Raw genomic sequence first — 17,577 nt, forward strand, 5'->3', positions numbered from 1 at the left:
TAATTCCAGGTACCTCATCATGTCCTCATGTTGAAGACCCCTGATGGAAACCTTGTGACTCCCAAAACCAGCAGCCCAGATCAGGCCTTCACAGAATCTGGCTGTGGCACCCTCTCTCCCTGCCTTAACCCCACGTGGAGTAGGAGAGGCCAGTGAAAGGGGCCCCGGGAATCCCTACAGCCCAATTTTGGACAGGCACCAGTCACACTGGCCATCAAAGGTCCCAGGGCCTTATGTCACCCTTTTCCCTTTCTCTCCACCCCCCCCCAAAGAAATTAGGTAGGCTTTTAAAATTAAATGAGAGCTTTGGTGTGCTGGGTGGCTTAGTTGGTTAAGCATCAGACTCTTGATTTCAGCTCAGGTCATGATCTCAGGGTCTGAGATTGAGTCCTGAGTGGAGCTTTACACTCATCAGGGAGTCTGCTTGGGACTCTCTCTCTCTCTTTCCTTCTTCCCCACCCTCCAGCTCAAGTGCCTGCCCACACATACTCTCTCTCAATAAACAAAGAATTAATCAATTTAATTAAACAAGAGTTTTAACAGTGTGTCTTGGGAAATAGCAAAATAGTTTGAGCAGTTCCACCCTCTCCATTCCAGTTTAAAGTGAATGGAGGATTATTTAAAATAGAAAAGATAGGTCCAATTCCTAAGTGAAAGCAAGAAGAAGAAAACGAATAGAATAAGGCAAAATAACAGTACTCCATTGGTAACTAGCTGTCTATTCCTTTTTTTTTTTTTTTCTTTAAACCTGAAAATTTCCCTTTTGAAAGATTTTTTACAGTTTGGTTTTGGTTTCTGCCTTCTAGCATGGAGACTGGTATTTCCCTTGAGGGCAAATAGCTCCTTTGATGTCCATGACTACATTAATATATCTTTTCTTATGTAGAAGTAAGACATTGTGTTTAAGATGTGGCATACTGATTAGTAGATAGAAGGTGCTAAATAAACAATTTCTTGACTTAAATTGGAGAGTAAGCTTTTGGTTTATTTTGAGACTCATTTGTGTTGGCTAAATAAAGTAGTAATTGAAAAATGTAAAAAATAATATTATCTACTTCAGAGTTGCTGGAAGGATAAAGAAGCTAATATTTGCAGTGACTTAGTTCATCTTTGGCATATGCTAAGTTCTCAAAGTGTTTATTACTTTTGTTGAGCTATTATCAGTAGTGAACACACATGGTACTTGTGTTTATATGTGTGCATTTTGGTTTCTATATGCATACATGCATATGTATGCATGTATTTTTAAATACTATAATATCATGATTAATATGTATCTATAAATTCACTTAAAATTATTCCCAGATATTATCTTTGAAATTTAAATCATATATTTTTTTAAGACAGTGTACATTATTACTGCATAATGTGCTTTTTAGGGAATTTTTAAAGAGCTACTCTAATCTTTATAGCTTTCAATATTTTAAAATCTGTCTTTAAAATGTGGATTATCCCCTTGAGTCTATGAGAAAAAGCTCTGTTTCCAAAATTGAAAGAATGTGTGTCATTTCTATCTAGAGCACAGGCACATGTGAATTTTACAGGACTGGGGAGGATTAACTAGGAACTCGGTACGATGTAAAGGCATCTGAAAAGCAGTAGGAGATGATACTTGACCTTTTGAGGCTTCTCAGGGGATTGAAGTTAAAGCAACTCCAGGTGGTCTTCAGAATCACTTGACATTTCCCCTAAGTGACGGGCCAAACAAGAAAAAAACTAGAGAAAGTCAAGAGTTACAATAAAGTTCCATTTCACCAATTTATTGAATATATTTATTTAAAGTATCTCTTTGGCTCTATCCAAAGTATGTCCAAAATGCCTGACTATACTCAGTGCAACAACTAATAACATACTTGTATTTATCAAAGTTCATCCTCAGGTCTTTTCCTTTGTAATAGCCTCACCCTCAGAGATCTCAGTCAATTCTAAAGTTTCAGCAGTTGCATCTGTGTTGATTACCTAAACCTATGTTGCCAGTCCAATGATTTTCCTGAATTCAAGATCTATATTTCTTAAAGATTTTATTTATTTAAATTAAAAATATAAAAATATTTATTTACTTATTTATTTATTTATGGAGCACAAGCAAGGAGAGGGACAGAAGGAGAGAGAGAGAGAGAGAGAACCTCAAGCAGAGCCCTTGCTGAGCACCAACTCTGAGCCCAACACAGGCTTAATTTCACAAATATGAGATCATGACCTGAGCTGAAGTCAAGAGTGGGATGTTCAATTGACTGAGCCTTCCAGTTTCCCCAAGATCCATGTTTTTAACACGTACTTTTTATCTCCATTTGGATAGCTTACCAGTACCCAAGACCCAGGTTCTCCATCTTTCAAGATCAATCAGCATCTATTATTTGATGTGCTATGTACTCAACACTGTAGATATAATGATGAACAAACAATGGAACACTTCCTAGAGGAGCTTGTGATCTAAACCACAGGTCAATAAACTCCCCCTGCCCAGAGAAGACCAAATAAACATAATTCACCATAGGAATTAGAAAGGCTTTCCCAGTACACAGTGACAAGAAACTGCTTCCCCTGTTTTGTGACCATTTTGTACTGTATACATACTCCAATTATACCCTTAACACATTTCATTAGAGTTGTTTCTTCAGGGGCCAGCAAACTACAGCCCATGGGCTAAATCCTGCAGTGGACTAGATTTTAGGGGATGAGTATAATGCAAATTGTTAGAAAATCTGATTTTTACTTAATTGCAAAAAAGCTCCTTCCCTAAATTATTGTTTCTGATATCACCAGGAATATCACCACCATCTGTGATTACCAAACTGAAAATGAATTCTTTCTTACACTGAAACTTCTTTAAATAGGTTACTTGCTCTGTCATGTAGACAGGGGCTAGTCTAGGCTTTGTATACTTAGTAATTTATATGGTGTGTGGGATTTAAGTAACGAATTTCCAATTTCCATGAATAATTCAGTATAAGCCTCAAAGAGGGATGGATAAGTCAGGGTCTGTGACACATAAACTTTCTGGTAAATTCTGTGTTCACATGCTCCTTTTTGTTTCTACTTCCCCTTTAGTTCAGACCTTTATTATGCTTCATTTGGACTTCTGCTATAGTCTCTTACATTGATTTTCTGGGATCGACATAACAAACCACCACAAATTGGGTGGCTTAAAAACAGAATTTATTTTCTATTGGTTAAGGAGGACAGAAGCTTGAAATCAAAGTATCAGCAAGATTGGTTCCTTCTGGAGACTCTGAGGGAGGAACCATCCCATGCCCTTCTATTTCAGTTATAGGCAATCCTTCAGATTCTTTGGCTTATGAATACATTATTATGATCTGCTTCCATTTTCACATCACCTCTGTGTCTTTCTGTGTCTTCTCCTAGTCTATAAGGACTCTGATCATAGCATTTAGACCTTACCATAAATCCAAAATGATTTCATTTAGATATCCTGAACTAATAACATCATCTATATTCACATTCTGAGGTTCTGAGTGGACATGATCTTTTTGTGAGACTCCTTTCAACCTACTTCACTTCTTAACTCATTATTATGTCCTCACTTATTGTATTGCCAAAATATCTTCATTATGCACAGTTCCAGTCTTGTTACTTCATTGTTTAGCAATATCCATAGTTTATCAAAGCTCCTAACACAGGACATAAACATCTTTTTTTTGGGGGGGGGTGCTATTAAATAGCTTTCCGTTGCTTCAGTATCCTTGCTTTCTTTCTGGGGGATTTCTCCTATAACTATAAACTCTAGCTAAGCTAGCTTACTTCTTCTGACAAAACATACACTATGTTTTCCTGCCCCTCTGTCTTTTGGTCATCCCTTCCTTTAACTTGAGTGCAATTCCCATCAAATCACTCTTAATAAAAAATATCCTTTATTCTTTAAGCCTCCAAATACAGACAATTTAACAAATACATTTAGTAATTATCCTCCACCAGGAAAATTTATTTGCCCCCTCAGATGCATATAGGATGTTATTTCTCTCTTGATTGAATAATAACAGAATAACAACTTATTTTCCTTTTCATAGATCTTCATTGTTTATAGAGCACACAGGTCTTTGATGTTGATTCACATTGACTCTAAATATTAATGAAGTTATTTGCATACTTACATAAGTTTTCCTAGTTTCAGAGCTAGGTGAGCACAGTGACTGTGTTTTGGTCATTTTATAATCCTGCAGTGGTTAGTGTGGGGTTTTAGGAACAATGTAACACCACCATACAGAAATTCTTGATCTCTGAGGGATCATGCTAACCTGGTAACATAGGTTTAGGATTATGGACCTGATTGTTAGTAGAGATCTAACTCCTTAAGGATTGTGTCTAGAATGATACTGAAGTCATTTATTAAAAAAAATCTCAGAATATTATAAAGATTCAATAAAATAGCTAGTGATAACACCCACATTACACATCACATTACAGAGCTAAAACTAGAATTTCTTAAATGGGATTGTAGTAGATCTTTGGAGGATTGTTCCTGAGGCTTTATCTCCCCATACTCCTCATGCGATGATGTGTCCTTTTAAGGGAATAGAAATTACTACTAAACTATGGTTGTTGTTCCAATTAAAGTTATCACATCCTTCCTTATAGGATATAGGAACTGAAGAAAAATAAATAATGCATACAAATGTCCTGATCAAATACTTACCTCTCTAATCAATTAGGGAGATGTGTCCTTTAGTAAGACAATGGCTTTTGCCAGAGAATGGTCAATAGAATTAATCCATTGGTTGAAGTTGTGGGTAGAGTTACATGATGGCCATGTTTCTCCCAGAGATACAAAAACAAACAAACAAACAACAACAATAAAAACAAATAAGACATCTTCTCCATGTTGCTAGAGCAATAGCCAGATAGTCTTTGTCAGTGCTTTGGTGCTCTCTCTGTAGTGGGCTTCTAATTAAAAAAAGAGCAAAGCCAGGTTGGGGGCTCAGGATTTTCAGCCAGTGAAATATTCTCCTGTCATACATAGGGATGAAAGTAATGTAGATTTTATTTAAATATATTCTGTCTATTGAAACTGAAAGAAAATAAAAGGGCAAATATAATCCTTTGACAGGTTTACATCCCTTAGTATCCTGGAATATTGTTTTCATTATCATTAAAAGATTCAAAGTATAACTTTATCTAGAAAATAAAGTCTCTCTAGCTTTGCACTAAAAAAAAAACACAAATAAACTGGTAACATAAGCAAGAATGAATGTGTATAAATATAGTACATGAATGTTGGAAAATTGAAACTTCCATCCTTCAGTGAAGGAGTTCATCTTCCTCAATGAAGAAGGAAACTTGTGGGTAAAATAAAAGCATTTTGGACCTGATGCCACTTGATATCTTTTTCTATAGGAAGGTTTATAATGTAATGTAGAGCAAGGAGAAGGCAAATACACTCCAAGACCGAGTTTATTTGTAGGAAATGGGTTAGGGTTTGACAATAAAAGGTAGAGAAATATCTCACATATATTATATGTGTATCTTTTAAAAAACATAGTATAAATAATTGAAAAATAAATTAAAAAAAAATAAAAAACATAGTATATCTCTGTTGTGGGAAATATGTTTGATGGATTTCAGATATTGTAGGAAAGGACCAACTGCTGCCAACTACAACTCTCATTCATCTACACTGGTTTCTTTACCAAAGATCATGATTTCTTCCTCTTTCCCCCAAATCTACATGGCTTTGTGATATGTACCTGAACACTTCTATGAAGAACTGTAAGTTGAATCACACAACTTTGGTTGAATAGAAGCAATTCCATGGGGGCTCATCTAATATTTGGGCTGTTGTCAGAGTAAAGTGCAACTTCATTGGAGAAAAACAGGTGGGGAGGTATCTAAAATAGGGAAGGACAAAGGTACCCAACACTTCCTGCCACCAGTATCATCTGAGAGGCATTTGTTGTTCCCTCACAATGAACCACAGAGAACAACCAGGCTAGAAAAACAGGTTGATCCCTCTGTGAAATGCTGGAGATGAACTGTGAGAGACAGAAAAGCAAGGGGTCTGTCATACATGTTGTATTTTCTGATCTCATCAAGCATTTCTGAACTTTAATGCAGTGTCCAATGACCCCTAACCATATATGAGCCAGGCCCTAGTCCTATATGTGAGCCAGGGTTTAGATATGCCCCCTCCTCCCCACAACCTCTCTGTGATTTATGGCCACTAAATTGATAGAAAAATTTAGCTCAACAAAACTGACACTCAGAGTTGAATGCCAGTCGTGAGGGAGATGGATGTGAGGCAGGCAGCAAAGACACCAAACCTAGAGTTGCTGAGAAGTGGAAACACTTGAATGTTTCACTACAAAGCTATACTTAGTGCTATTCAGATCTACAATGCCAGCTACTCTTAAATGCTCTCAAGAGCTATCTATCAAGAAGAGTAGGCAGGCCATGGAGAAGACTTATACTAACTATTAAAAAAAAAAAAAAAAGAGTCACATTTCTGCTTGAGGGGGAAGAGGCGGCTCTATATCTAATTTGAATAGTTAGGACTCTAGATACAGAAGTCCAGCCTGAGGTCCTGGATATTAACCAGATCAGAGATCCTGGATGGGCAATGAAACAGACAATGCAGTCTTTCATTGATAGTACTTTATTATGGAAATTTTCAGCATACTTTGAGATAAATATGTCTAACTCTAATTAGCCTTTTCTTTTGTCTTCTCAGGTTTATTGAACCTCTTTAGTTGTTGGTCCTATGACAGTCTATCATAGAATGAAAAACCTCTCATTTCAGAGAATTTATTTATGACTAAAATTCTCAATCTGTTATTTCTTTAAGAGTCTCCATAGTGTCAGCAAACTTAGGCAATGTTCAGAATCTACTCACTCAACACGTGTAAATGGCAGGCTTAGACAGGAAGATTCCCCATAGTTCCCATTTCATAGAATCTTCTATGTAATTAGGAAAATAAAATAGATGAGGTTTAAATGAGCTTGTGGAAATACATTATTTAATTAAACCCTGATTATAAAAAGAAGCACAGTTATATTTTTATCCTCCTGACTTTTCCTAATTCATATCAGTGAGGAGATTATATATCATTATTCCACTTTAGTTTTGGTGAGAAGGTAAACTTTCCTCAGGAAAGTCCAACATGAAAAGTTCTCACTAGAAATTAATCTATGTTAGATACATACAACTCCTTTAGTCCTCCTTTTGTCTCCCATTTTTCATTTTCAAGACTTCATTATGGCTAAGGATTATCACTATTCAGCATTTCATAATTACTATGTCATTAGTGCCTATTTAATCAAATTAAATAATTTGTGTTTATTTGCATCAACAGTAAAATCATAGTCAAATAGACACCAAACCAAAGTTTTGATGAAACCCACCAGTGACTTCCACCTAGTGAGAAGGTATCTGTATTATTTCATGGAATAGAGATGAAAACATTGTTTGGCAAATGGCATCACATGTAAATTTTAATAAAACTTTTGTTAGATTCTACTTACTGATACAGCTCTCATTTCTCAGATACTTTTTAAGTTAGGAAGATTAATAGGAGATATTTAATGACCCTCTGGAAATATATCATTGATTATACCCTGATGATATTTTTATATTATCACCAACTATGTTTACTTATTTTTATTTACAACTCCTTTAATTGTAATGACAGGTTGAGAAAGAAAATCATGATAAGGAAGATAAGTTGGGTCTCTGTCTCAGCAAATTTCGTGATGCTGTAGATTAGATTTTTCACATCCATACAAATTCTTCTTATCCATACACAAGGGCTTGAAAAGACTGAAGTAAACTTTTTTTTAAAGATTTAATTTATTTATTTGACAGAAAGAGAGAGAGTGAGAGAGAGCATGAGAGGGGAGAAGGTCAGAGAGAGAAGCAGACTTCCTGCAGAGCTTGGAGCCAGATGAGGGTCTCAAACCTGGGACTCTGGGATCACGACCTGAGCCAAAGGCAGTGGCTTAGCCAGCTAAGCCACACAGGCACCCCAAGACTAAAATAAACTTATTTCAAATAGAAGACATTGGTTTATTATATTTATTCTGGTTGATTGCAACACACAACAATTTTAAAAGGTACTTTTAGATCATATTACATTGGGGAAATATAATTAAAAATAAACTCTTCTTCCAATCCAGAAAGACTCTCCATAAACGTAGTTAAGAGAATACTTCATTAATGAATAATTGTAAAATCAGAATGTGATATGCAAAACAGGTAGTCCACAAAGAAATCACGAAGACATAAAGAATATTCATCCCTTTACATAGCCAAGGAGATGTAATAAGTAATAAGTCCTCAAATAAAAAGGATAATAATAATAATAATAATAATAAATAATAAGGATAATAAGGGGGCACCTGGGTGGCTCAGTGGGTTAAGCTTCTGCCCCCAGCTCCGGTCATGATCTCAAGGTCTTGGGATCCAGCCCCCTGTAGGTCTCTCTGCTCGGCAGGCAGCATGCTTCCCCTCCTCTCTCTCTGCCTGCCTTTTTTCCTACTTGTGATCAAGTAGAGATCACAGTAGAGATCAAGTGATCAAGTAGAGATCTCTGTCAAATAAATAAATAAAATCTTAAATACAGCAATTCAGTAACATGGCAGGATACAAAGCCAATGTACAGAAATCAGTGGCTTTCTTATACACTAACAATGAAAATACAGAAAGGGAAATTAGAGAATCGATTCCATTTACTATAGCACCAAGAACCATAAGATACCTGGGAATAAACCTAAACAAAGAGGTAAAGGATCTGTACTCGAGGAAATATAGAACACTCATGAAAGAAATTGAAGAAGACACAAAAAGATGGAAGACCATTCCATGCTCTTGGATCGGAAGAATAAACATTGTTAAAATGTCTATACTGCCTAGAGCAATCTATACTTTTAATGCTATTCCAATCAAAATTCCACTGGTATTCTTCAAAGAGCTGGATCAAATAATCCAAAAATTTGTATGGAATCAGAAAAGACCCCGAATCACTAAGGAAATGTTGAAAAACAAAAATAAAACTGGGGGCATCACGTTACCTGATTTCAAGCTTTACTACAAAGCTGTGTTCACCAAGACAGCATGGTACTGGCATAAAAACAGACACATAGACCAGTGGAACAGAGTAGAGAGCCCAGATATGCACCCTCAACACTATGGTCAAATAATCTTCGACAAAACAGGAAAAAATATACAATGGAAAAAAGACATTCTCTTCAATAAATGATGCTGGGAAAACTGGGCAGCTATATGTAGAAGAATGAAACTCGACCATTCTCTTACACTGTACACAATGATAAACTCAAAATGGATAAAAGACCTCAATGTGAGACAGGAATCCATCAGAATCCTAGAGGAGAACATAGGCAGTAATCTCTTCGATATCAGCCACAGCAACGTCTTTCAAGATATGTCTCCAAAGGCAAAGGAAACAAAAGCCAAAATAAACTTCTGGGACTTCATCAAAATCAAAAGCTTCTGCACAGCAAAGGAAACAATTAAGAAAACAAAGAGGCAACCCACAGAATGGGAGAAGATATTTGCAAATGGCAGTACAAACAAAAGATTGATATCCAGGATCTATAAAGAACTCCTCAAACTCAACACACACAAAACAGATAATCATATCAAAAAATGGGCAGAAGATATGAACAGACACTTCTCCAATGAAGACATACAAATGGCTATCAGACACATGAAAAAATGTTCATCATCACTAGCCATCAGGGAGATTCAAATTAAAACCACATTGAGATACCACCTTACATCAGTTAGAATGGTCAAAATTAGCAAGACAAGAAACAACATGTGTTGGAGGGGATGTGGAGAAAGGGGAATCCTCTTCTACTTTTTGTGGGAATGCAAGTTGGTGCAGCCTCTTTGGAGAACAGTGTGGAGATTCCTCAAGAAATTAAAATAGAGCTTCCCTTGGATCCTGCAATTGCACTACTGGGTATTTACCCCAATGATACAGAAGTAGTGAAAAGAAGGGCCATCTGTACCCCAATGTTTATAGCAGCAATGGCCACGGTCACCAAACTGTGGAAAGAACCAAGATGCCCCTCAACAGACGAATGGATAAGAAAGATGTGGTCCATATACACTATGGAGTATGATGCCTCTATCAGAAAGGATGAATACCCAACTTTTGTAGCAACATGCATGGGACTGGAGGAGATTATGCTGAGTGAAATAACTCAAGCAGAGAGAGTCAATTATCATATGGTTTCAGTTATTTGTGGAGCATAACAAATAGCATGGAGGACATGGGGAGTTAGGAGAAGGGAGTTGGGGGAAATTGGAAGGGGAGGTGAACCATGAGAGACTATGGACTCTGAAAAACAATCCGAGGGGTTTGAAGTGGTGAGGGGGGTGGGAGGTTGGGGGAACTGGGTGGTTGGTATTAGAGAGGGCACAGATTGCATGGAGCACTGAGTGTGGTACAAAAACAATGAATACTGTTATGCTGAAAATAAATTTAAAAAAATCTTAAAAAATAAAAAAGGATAATAAGTCCTCAAATAAGAGGATTGGGCAGTACCAATTGTCACACAAGTACATCCTAAATTTAGTAATTGAGGTGACCATCTATGTTAGTTAATTGATTACTGAAAGAAAAACAAGGTTCTCACTCTTTATAGCAGAAGGCAGTTTTATAACACGGAACAAGACACACACAAAGATTTAATTCCTACCCTCCCACAGAAACTGGAAAATAGTGACCAATCTCCCGTGATGTTTACGTTTCAAAAAACTGGTTCCTAAGTCTTTGAGAAAAGCACTCCTGGGTCATAAAACTGACAAAAGACCTATCTAGGTTTCTAAAGGTTTATACACATTTCAAAGAAATGTATTTAAGTACATTTGAAAGAAATGTACTTAAATACAAGTTTTCTAACTTAAATGCTGTAAGAAAATTGGGGGAGAAGTAGTAATCTCTTCCTTTATTTTCACAGTGGAGAATTAAGCCACTTTTAATTTTTACTTGTCAGTATAGTCATTTCCATGGCATCCCATAATACTCAAACAGAAAAGGCATAGATTTTATCAGTGAATTGTAGCTTACTGTTCCCTTCAAAACTCACTAATTTTCCATTAGTACTACCATAGAGGGTTCCACTGTAAAAATAAATACAAAACAAACAAACAAACAAACAAAAGTTTGAAAGGCAAATGTGGGGTAGTCATTTTCTTAAATGACATTTTCACGCTCTGTGAAATACCTCTCCACGGTGTCACAGGCCTTTTTCCAGTTCCACCACTGAAACACCCTTGTTCAAATCATTCAAAGGCTGTAAATGACAGGCTTGATCAGTTTATTTCTGACATTTGGCTCTTTGGCTTGGCCATAAATAGATTTTGCCCCCCACAAGTCCACATGCCTGCTTATACTTTCCTCTAGTAGAGAAAGACGTTGCTCTGACCATCCTAATATCTCAATAAGTATCTCTGAAATGTTTTCCTTTTCAATTTTCTTGGAAGACCTGGTAGATATTTTTACTCTCAGAACACCAGGGGTTAGACTTTCACAGTGGTACAGGCCCAACTCTTAGCACCGGGTTTTCATGTTTCTGACATTTTTCTCTATTATCATTCGTGTATTTTCTTGTGGGTTATTGGGAAAAGAAAGCTCATGTTGCAACCAGGATACAGAAGAAGTAAAGAGGGAAAATTCAAAAGGTCAATGGAACATTGGGCAAGTGTTTTCATCAGAAAAAAGCAGACAATGGATCCTTTTAGCAAGGCAAGAGCTGTCAGTTTCTTGTGTAAAACATAAAATAAAAGAATAATACTCTAGAGAAACAAATCTAATGGGAGAGAGGGAATAATAAGAACATACCATTTAAAATGCTCCCTGAGGGAAAAATATAAATACAAAGGTAAAAAAAAATAATGTTCAAAGAGCTTTTGTAACTTATATTTAAAAGGTAAAAGTGAAAAACAATGTGTCCACTTCAAGCTTGCTTCTGACAACACTTCAAGAATAAAATGCTTACTGAGGGACCAACTCTTGAGCACCAGGACTCCTTCTTACGGTGGTGCCTTTCACGTCGAAAATGAGGTCACGTTACTTTTACAATTAGGTCCAGCGTTCCTCCAAAAGTAGTACAAGAAGGCCCATTGTTTTTTTCTCTTAGCCCAAAGTTTATTTAATTGAATATTGGAGAACACCTTAAAACTCAAACAATTTTTCTCGTCCAGTGAAGAAAGTCACAACAGATACCACGTGGCTAATTGTGTTTTCCATGGTTTTAGGAAAAAGAGGAAATATGTTAACAGGAGATGTCTAAGGTTGCAATTCTTAAAACTAAAGTCTAAATTATTAATTTACTGAAATAGTTGAGCATCTGTGTTCCAAAATACATGCACTCTAGTTCTATATATATATACATACATATATATATATAAAGAGAGAGAGAGAGAGTATTTCCCATCTCTCCAATATGCAGTCACTTCTAAATACATAAATAATGACAAGATTTATTTTAAAAATCTAAGATGTGAACGTACTGTCCTTAAAAATTTATGATTAGAATTGAAATTATGCAGAAACTATAAATTAAAAAATGAATAGAAAGACACTGCATTGTTCTGCTGTTGTACTTTAGACTGCTTAGTCTGGAAAGACTATGTGCCAAAGACTTTGTAAACACTGTAAACACTGTATTATTTAATCTTTATAACATTTCTGAAACAGAAACATTATTTTTTCCATTTTCCAGATTCAGTGAGGTTTGTCAATACCTAATAAATTCTAAAATAGTCTTAAATAATGTGTGTTGAATCCTTTGCTTCCTCACCACACTTTTCTTATCTTCTGTCCTCTTGAAAATGTTATTTTCCTTTTAGGTCCTCCATCACATCGGGTTGCTCCCATGCCTCCAGGCTTTTCCAGGAGCCTTTCCTTCTATCTGGACAACTCTCTCAATCCCATGACTCCAGAACCCCACCTTTATCAATTCCTAGTCATTTTTCAAACCTGAAGTCAAGTGTACTTTTCTCAAGCAAGACTTCCTTAACCTGCAAGAAAAACTATCTATTTATATATTCATCTACTTACTCTCTCAGCCAACATGAGGTACTATGAAAGGTGGAAGACCTCTCTTCCACCTTTCATAGTACACTGTATACTTCTTCAAACTACTTACCAAAATTTTCAGTTACTCAGTTGATATTAATTTAATGTGTGTATTCTGGGCTAGAATGTAAGTTCTATGAAGGCAGGGATGGAGTCTGTCCTGCTCACTGCTATATCCTCATGACCTCATGTTGGCTGAGAGAGTAAGTAGATGAATATATAAATAGATAACCTAAAATTCAGTGGCAAAGTTTTAAGTTTTGACTCCAAACTGTATGCCTTTAACTGGTAAGCTGGACTAACTTCTAAAACAAAACCACTCAGTTCATGGGGATGTAAAGAGCACAAATCTAATTCTAGAATGAGTTCCAATTGCTTCTGGGAGGTTAAAGCACTAGGAACAAAACTTTGACTTCAAAATATCATTATGTTAATGATCACCAATATAAATATATATATATACATTTTTTAAAAAATTTCTGGTGAGAAAAAACTACATTAAATTAGTCAACACATTGTTGTTACTACATGATAGTAAAAGGGATTTGCATTCAGTGTGGTGACAAACACTCTGCCAGCAGAGATTCAACCTCCCATACAGATAAATTAGATAACCAAGAAGGGGTCAGATTCTTTAGAATTATCCTTATTTTGTATAGTGCAGCAAAATGCCTACTGTCTTATGTGGTCCTTGTTTGTTAATGTGGGAACAAGAAATACGTATTGTTCTGAGCACAGAAAGATTACCTGTGACTCTGACCACTCAGTCCAATATGTGGTTGCTTGTGGCTTCCCATGAAAACAATGTGTGGACATTGATTGTAAGCTACATCAAAATTTAGCATTTATTAGTGTGGATTATTGCCACTGCCGTGTATTTAAAGACTAACATGGGAAATAAAACAAGAAAGGAAGTCAGAATAGACGGAAGTCTATCTTTTATATATAATAAAGCCAAATACAAAGATTGATGTAGAGGTGCTTGGCTTGCACATTTGGTAGAACATGTGACTCTTGATCTTGGACTCATGAGCTCAAGCCCCATGTTTGGTATTAAGATTACTTTAAAAAAAAAAAAAAAAAAGATTGACGTAAAGCCCATGGAATAATTTCAACTGTTTCTGGCAACACAGGGAAGCTTATCTAGAATGAAGGTTTTATCAGTTTCAATTCAGAGGGAAATTTCTCAAAATATCTAGACCATCAATATTATCCACCTAAATGTTTTTAAATGTTGAAATATTTATAACTATTATTAATTTTTTATTGCATACAGGTAGTGGTAATATAGGACAAAAACATGGTGTAAAAGAGTTGTTTTATTTTGTGTTTAATGTACATTTACAATATAGTGAGATAGCTTATATGATGTCTATGACAGTAGAGCCTCATAAATCCAAATTCTCACTTTAGTATGTTGGTTCTCAATGATAAGAGAACACTTCCTGCATTTTCTACCTTATGACAAGTATGATTTTAAATTTTGTTGATAGCTGGCTCTAGAGAGACACTGCAGGGAGAAGGGAGCTCCACTTTCCTGATTAGGGTAAATGGTATTTTGTTTTTTCTTGCTCTTGACACAATGTCAGGCAAAGGACAGGTGTGTAGGGACATTTGATGTTGCTCTGTTCCATTTTGCACCTAGAGCACACAGTTCCTTGGCAACCATGCAGCCCCAGTCCAGAGGTTCTTTTTCTTTCTTTTTTTTTTTTTTTATTTAATTTTTCTGCTTGCTTGATATCTGTAAACTAGCTTTAACTCCGTCAGTCCAACAAACCTCACTGTTCAAACTAGGTCTGAACACTATCCTGTAAGGGGTTAGAATATATCCTAAGTACGTCCTTCTTTGGTATATTTCCTTAGCTCTAGGAGAAGGTGGAGAAGTCCTTTAGAATATACTCTTTTCATCTTTATAGTTATGATTTTATTATAGCTTAATAATTCTTAATGTTAAACTTCCCCTATTTAATTACTAGGTGGCTCTGTCTCCTAATTGAACCAAGACAAATACTTAGTCCATGCAATACAATGAAGACTATTTTAAAAACTTGCAACTTTTTTTTTTTTACTTTGTAAATGAGTAAAATAATTGATAAATATATATATATATATATATATATTCATATTAAGTCCTTGATAAAAAAAAATCCAGATCAGAATTATTAACTTTTAAATAAAAACTTTACACACATCATGGTCATATGCTTTATTTCACTGCATCACAGAGAAAAGCTGTGACTTCATATATAAATAAATATGTTGTATTTTTCCACTGTGAGAATTCTATTATTTAGAAGTAAATATAAAAACTACCCCTTTCACTTAAATAGGAACCTCTGTAAATATGCACATATTAAAAACATTGAGATTCAATTTCTGACTCTGTGGCCTTCATTTATTCTTATCAAATATCAAGGAGAAACAATAGCACAAGTATTTTCTTATAAGTTAAAATTAAAAGAGGTAAACTTTTATTAAAACTGTATGGTAACTACTGATTTACAATACATTTTTAATTATTAGAGTAATGTGACTGTTTCTCTATTAGCTATCATCCAGCAGCTGTCCTCCTCTAACCAATATAGGACTTGATAGTGGCAGAAAGAGTTTAAGTCGGATATAAGTGGAAGACTAAAAGCTAACACTGAGATAAAATCAGTTCTTGCAAATTGAACAAGAATCGAGTGATGGAAATCCAGTCAGACAGGCAAAGCATTTTATCTGGAAAATGCAATGGTGAGCACTAAACAATAATGGGTCATGACAGGTGGATAGACAGGCAGGCCATCACACTGGTGTCCAGGAATATTAGCAAGAGTGTGAGAGTTAGGTGTTAAGTAACTTAAAACTAAGTTAAGGCAGCTATGCACTGAAGCAAAGATTCTAGACAGGATTATAGGGACACCAAAGAAATTGGAGAGAAGTAGCATAATTCCCACTGCAAGGCTAAAATGTTCATAACAAGATTAGAGTACAGAATCTCCAAGAACAGAGTGGGACACAATTCTGGGTGAATAGGGGAAATCTGCAGGAAATCCAAACCAAGACTCAGGCATGAGATCAAACAAGGAACAGAGACTCAGTTACTTGGTACAGAATATAGGATGACTTCATCTCATAAACCAAACTTGGAAGAAGTCACCACAAGAAAAGAGTGCAGTTATCAAAAAGTCATCTCAGTGTGGAAATGTAGATCTGTTGGCTTGGAACTTGTAAATTTCTCTGACTAAAGTCTTTCTTGATCCTGGGTTGGATTGACTGTAGCTCAGAAAACAGTGTGAAATTAAGTGCTTTTCATTCTAGTTATAAGAGATGACTGTGAATGGGGGCAGAGAAATAGGTAGGGCCTTAAGTCTTTATCACAGAAATAGTATATTTCTATTTTTAAATGAGTGTTTATATATGGCAAAAATTAGACAGAAGATTTTTAAAAATTAAACTTTAAGAAATATATTGGATAATGGTTTTAGCAAAGAAAAATGCTCTAATGGAGTAAAAGCCCTTTGGATCCCCTTGGTACCATCAACTTGTAAGATTTTAGTTGTAAACAATCAGATGAATGATACAGTCTCTTGATATAATTAAAACTACATAAACCACAATAGGTGTGTTTCTCGAATAGTTTGCCAACAGTTTTTCCAGGTCTACTACAGCTACTGCACAAAGGGATTAGCATGAATAGTTATGTCCTTTGTGCATATCACTGAGAGGCTGACATGTCTTCTCATTCACTGGTAAATTCTCAAATTCATCTAGAGTCTCAGAACATCCATTACCTTTCCAAATACTGTATATTTCATGTCCAAAAGTGACTGCCATAGGTGAAGAACTAAGACCCATTGGTATTTGGGCTGTTATTAACCATAGATACAACACCTCTAACATTGTGGTTAAGAAAGTTGCTATATTCATCCTCAAATTTCTTGCCCCAGTTACTATTACCTCATCTTCTTGTACCTGTCAGATCTCCTGTTTCAAATGTAAAACCCTTGGTACTTCTATGCAATCCGCAGTCATTGTAGTAATTACTGGTACTGAGAGCCAAAAAAACTCTCACAAGTTTTGGGTGTCCTCTCACAGAAGCATTCTATTTTAATATCACTTACATCAGTATTCAGTGTCACTGACATTTTTTTGTCTTGATGGTTTCAGGAAATACTGTTGTTAATTTCTCACAGTCTTATCAAGAGAAGTTAGCAAATGCATCTCACTTCGAGTAGCACAGCTGTTGTTAAAACAGAAAAGATGTAATCGCAGATGCCTGTGATTCGAAATTACTGTCTTCAGGCTATCCTGCATTTCTATTTTGAAGTGCACTAAAATTAGAATTCACCTATGTTTATTATTTTTCTATGTGGGCAGAGTCTTGAAATATAAAATAGCAGAAGATAATCAGGTAAAAGGAAAGAAACAGAAGGACTAAGAAGAAGCATGTTTGACTTTCATAAAGGTGAGTACTTGATTTCCAAACATTATAAGATAGCATTATACAAGAAAATTGCACTTCTTTAGGATGATG

The 17,577-nt window shown here is 35.7% G+C and overlaps 1 pseudogene across 1 annotated transcript; it reads right to left on the bottom strand.

Annotated features, from left to right (window-relative positions):
- Positions 1-16,711: 16,711 nt before the first annotated feature.
- On the bottom strand, positions 16,712-17,188 carry LOC309849148 (peptidyl-prolyl cis-trans isomerase-like 3 pseudogene; annotated as a pseudogene). Its single transcript has one exon. The product of its transcript is annotated as a peptidyl-prolyl cis-trans isomerase-like 3 pseudogene (transcript).
- Between the last annotated feature and the right edge of the window lie 389 nt (positions 17,189-17,577).

Source organism: Mustela nivalis (genome assembly GCF_964662115.1).
Source record: "Mustela nivalis genome assembly, chromosome: 15".
NCBI classification, from domain to species: domain Eukaryota; kingdom Metazoa; phylum Chordata; class Mammalia; order Carnivora; family Mustelidae; genus Mustela; species Mustela nivalis.